Below are 5,229 nucleotides of genomic sequence, written 5' to 3'. Positions count from 1 at the left end.
GGGTTGTGACACTGCAATGTGTGTTAATTAGGACGATCCAAGGGCCACGGTGCCTTTAATCCTTCATAACCAGATTCAGGAAGACATGCCTGGCTTATTCTTTTGGGTTTAAGCCCTTATTGTAGTTCTGCTCCTGTGTAGTGATAGTTTATTTTACTTGAAAAAGATGTTTGTCAAGTGGATGTTGATCACCAATGACCTCGTATAGCCTGAGAGTTATCAATTGTAACTTCTCCAGATAAAGAGCAGATGAGTTAGAGGAGGATTTTGAGGCTTTGGTAATTGAGATATGGATTATGCAGAAGCTGCTCTTGCTCGCTATCAGTCGGATGCCCTGTGTTTGAAAATTGAGTGTGAAATGCCATCTGATTGTTTGTAAGATCTGTTTGGCCTTTAGAGGTAATTGCACTGAATGGCCTGGCAAATGGGAAGGCATCTTTGGGGGGAAATTGCCCCCTATCTTTTATTTTTTCATTTTTCATTATTTATCTGCCTATGAAGCAAATATGCCTACTAAACCAAAAAGGTGTCTCAGGTTAGAGTCAGGATGTTTTATTTTTGATGCCATGTTAGAAGTCTTACAGTGGGTACGGAAAGTATTCAGACCCCTTTAAATTTTTCACTCTTTGTTTCATTGCAGCCATTTACTAAAATCAAAAAAGTTAATTTTATTTCTCATTAATGTACACTCAGCACCCCATCTTGACAGAAAAAAACAGAAATGTAGAAATTTGTGTAAATTTATTAAAAAAGAAAAACTGAAATATCACATGGTCATAAGTATTCAGACCCTTTGCTGTGACACTCATATTTAACTCACATGCTGTCCATTTCTTCTGATCCTCCTTGAGATGGTTCTACTCCTTCATTGGAGTCCAGCTGTGTTTAATTAAACTGATTGGACTTGATTAGGAAAGGCACACACCTGTCTATATAAGACCTTACAGCTCACAGTGCATGTCAGAGCAAATGAGAATCATGAGGTCGAAGGAACTGTCCAAGGAGCTCAGAGACAGAATTGTGGCAAGGCACAGATCTGGCCAAGGTTACAAAATAATTTCTGCAGCACTCAAGGTTCCTAAGAGCACAGTGGCCTCCATAATCCTTAAATGGAAGAAGTTTGGGACGACCAGAACTCTTCCTAGACCTGGCCGTCCAGCCAAACTGAGCAATCGTGGGAGAAGAGCCTTGGTGAGAGAGGTAAAGAAGAACCCAAAGATCACTGTGGCTGAGCTCCAGAGATGCAGTAGGGAGATGGGAGAAAGTTCCACAAAGTCAACTATCACTGCAGCCCTCCACCAGTCGGGGCTTTATGGCAGAGTGGCCCGACGGAAGCCTCTCCTCAGTGCAAGACATATGAAAGCCCGCATAGAGTTTGCCAAAAAACACATGAAGGACTCCCAGACTATGAGAAATAAGATTCTCTGGTCTGATGAGACCAAGATTGAACTTTTTGGCGTTAATTCTAAGTGGTATGTGTGGAGAAAACCAGGCACTGCTCATCACCTGCCCAATACAATCCCAACAGTGAAACATGGTGGTGGCAGCATCATGCTATGGGGGTGTTTTTCAGCTGCGGGGACAGGACGACTGGTTGCAATTGAAGGAAAGATGAATGCGGCCAAGTACAGAGATATCCTGGAAGAAAACCTCTTCCAGAGTGCTCTGGACCTCAGACTGGGCCGAAGGTTCACCTTCCAACAAGACAATGACCCTAAGCACACAGCTAAAATAACAAAGGAGTGGCTTCGGAACAACTCTGTGACCATTCTTGACTGGCCCAGCCAGAGCCCTGACCTAAACCCAATTGAGCATCTCTGGAGAGACCTGAAAATGGCTGTCCACCAACGTTCACCATCCAACCTGATGGAACTGGAGAGGATCTGCAAGGAAGAATGGCAGAGGATCCCCAAATCCAGGTGTGAAAAGCTTGTTGCATCATTCCCAAGAAGACTCATGGCTGTACTAGCTCAAAAGGGTGCTTCTACTTAATACTGAGCAAAGGGTCTGAATACTTGTGACCATGTGATATTTCAGTTTTTCTTTTTTAATAAATTTGCACAAATTTCTACATTTCTGTTTTTTTCTGTCAAGATGGGGTGCTGAGTGTACATTAATGAGAAATAAAATTAACTTTTTTGATTTTAGCAAATGGCTGCAATGAAACAAAGAGTGAAAAATGTAAAGGGGTCTGAATACTTTCTGTACCCACTGTATACTTCTGCCTTGTGGGTGGCATAACAAGTCCAGTTCAGGCTCATGATGTCAAGATATTGACCACTCAATAACAGACACATAACCTATTTTCAAGAAGAATACATTCACATGATATTTACAATATTACAAAAATCTGTTACAATGCATCAGATCGTTGTTCTCTGCCTGCACATCCCTCTGTCTTGTCATCTTTGACTTCTTTTTTGGTAATTTTCTTTTTCCACCATCAGCAGGTGATGCCTGTGGAAGTGCTGAGTCAGCTGTGGCAATGATAGGCTGGCTGATACTTTGTCTTGCCTGTGACCTTTGCTGCTCCTCTGATGTCCATAACAAATTGCCTCAGGGTATCAGCATGATCATGCAGTGGCAACACAGTGCAGGAATAACAAGAAGCTAAACCAAGCCTTTTGTGTGTGTGTGTGTGTGTGTGTGTGTGTGTGTGTGTGTGTATATGTGGGTGTTACTGCAGCGAGACACTTAGAGTCTCGAGTGTGTCTCTTTTCTGGAAAATCGACATCATCCTGCACATTTCAGTTCATGCTTGTGATTCACACTTTCTGAATGTGGAAACTTTGCTGTGTCAAATAATAATTAATTAATTGAAAGCCTTCAAAAGCTCATGTTTTTTTCTGGCTGCGGGCACAGTTTAAAATTACAGGTGTGTGCGCTTTCACGATTTCCCGTCTGCTCACCTGTTTTTGTTCATGAGCCAGTGGCCTTAGTTATTAATGTGTTTAAATATGTGATTCAGAGAGTGCAAATGGCCTGTTGTTCAGGCAATGAGAGGCCTTGTCATCTACTAGTGCTGCAGGGAGTTGTAAAGTCCTCTCTGTTCAATACACACTCTCAGTCCTTGATGAACAAGCTCGTCTGAGCTATTGGCTGCAGAATCAGGATCGTATATTGTGTGTATGTATATGTGTACTGTACATGTTCAAGTGCCGACAAAGACATCTTAGTGGTTAATATAAATTGTGCATTGAGGAGTAGTTGTACATCTGCGTCTATTAACCTGACTATCTATCTCTGTGTGTTATGAACCATTAACCCACAGTTTAAAATAGCTTACCTCTACAATAGTGAAGAAGTCAAATGCTGCTCATCTGGCCAGCAAGTCTTGATAGGCTTTTTCATAGTCGGTGTCACTCCCATGGGACCTATAAGGCCCAATCACACTCTGAGCTCAGCATGATAGATGAGGGCTCTTACAGTTGAGCCAAGCCAGCTAACCCCCCCTCCGCCGTGGCCACCCCCAAAAATCTGAGCCACACATACACTATGCTGCTGTCACAGCATTGCATTGGCACACACTCTCATAAAGTTCCAAGGGCATCGATTCAACTCTCCTTCATTAATATGTATTGGAAATTATTTTCCACTTTGTTAAGGCAAGTCTTGCTCCCCTGAAGGTTAGGTCCAGTGGGAGTGTGCGCATGCATGTGTATAGTTTGAGCTCTGCCACATACAGGAGATTTATAGTAATCAATATATCTTCAATTTTGCATTTTGCTCCTTGATAGTATGTTGTTCAGGTTGTGTTCTTTATTGTTAGGAACCCAAGAAGTTTGGTAATTACATTCCTGGAGTTGGGGGTGATGATTCAGGAGAAGATACTGGGTCATAAATGACTTCACCGCCAGTGAAACCTCAACTCAGACTTAAGATTAGCTCTAAGAAATGTATTTAAAACTTTTGCATGAAATTATATATTAAGATTTCTCTGTTGATACTGATGTCCTGATCACACTCGAGTCCTGACCTGAGTCCTTTAACCTGTTTTTGCCAATACCATGTGTGGCACATATTATCTGAGACTCGTGGCCACTTTGCACTGTGCAGCTCACTTGGTCACAATGCTGTGTTATGAGACCTTCTGGTGTTTTAACAGAGCTCAAAGGGGCATTTTTTGACAGCTGGTGTATCCGGAGCAAATAAACAAAAGATTGGAAATGGTTTTGGCTTTATGTAGCCAATATCGAGACATCAAATAATGCTTGGATCGGCCCCAGTCTCAATCTTGTGGATTGTCTTGGAACATCCCTACTTGTTAATACCAATCCTAAAGCACTACGAATGTTTTTGGAGAAAAAACAAACAAGATAAGCTTATTATTTTATTAAATTTTCAAATGCCATTGTGTAGCTGTAGCGCTGCGGCAATTTCATTTAGTTTGTTAAACCAGAATTTTTTTCCCCACAAAACTACGGATGGTATTTCCTTGTTTAATGTTACATATAGTATTGTTGTCTAGTAACAACAATTATTTTGCCTCTTTTGTAACAATACTCCTATGAAGCAGGTACAGGGCTCCCTAGTACTGTTAATTCTTTCTCTGATTAGTCTAATCAGTTTGTGTGTGTGTTTGTGTGTGTTTCCGGGTGTATGTGTTGGCTATTGTTTCTTAATGGGGCATTATATTGGCAGACCTGGCACATAGCTAGCCTCACAGGGGAGCTGGTGACACCCGGGGCTGATTTGATTAAAGCCAGCAGATCCCTTTCTAAGGCTGCACATTACACCAGCCAACCAGGGACCTGGTGACAAACCCACTTGGCATATGCTGCATAATAGCCAGGTAGTGGGAGATTTAGGTAAAAATTAATGAGAGGAGGAGGGGACAAGGGAAAAACACGGAGAGAGATAAAAACTTTATTGAAAAAGAATCCATAAGAACATTGACCTCATGTTCGGGCCCTGGCAACTATTAATGTAATTTTTCATCTTTACATATAGTTTGCCCTAAAGATATGATGGACCTCTTGTTGATGAAATGTCAAGTGTAATTTTAATGTGGCCCATGTTTAAAATATGGGCTTTGCGTAGATTAATAGAGAGCCACCCCCAAATCACAGTTTTTACTCCCCGGAGCAAATGAAAACACAGCAACCTGCATTAGCATTATAAATATACTCCCAGATGTCTCAAATTAATCCTCTGAAAATGCCACTTAATTTTTCAAAAGAGCAGGAAATGTTGGCCGCTTTTTAAATTGAAAATATCATGATGAAAGAT

The sequence above is a fragment of the Embiotoca jacksoni genome, unplaced genomic scaffold (genome assembly GCF_022577435.1).
Source record: "Embiotoca jacksoni isolate LCO1_2020_lvr unplaced genomic scaffold, fEmbJac1.0.p SCAF_32, whole genome shotgun sequence".
In the NCBI taxonomy this organism is placed as follows: domain Eukaryota; kingdom Metazoa; phylum Chordata; class Actinopteri; family Embiotocidae; genus Embiotoca; species Embiotoca jacksoni.
Note: the sequence above shows the minus strand (reverse complement) of the source record.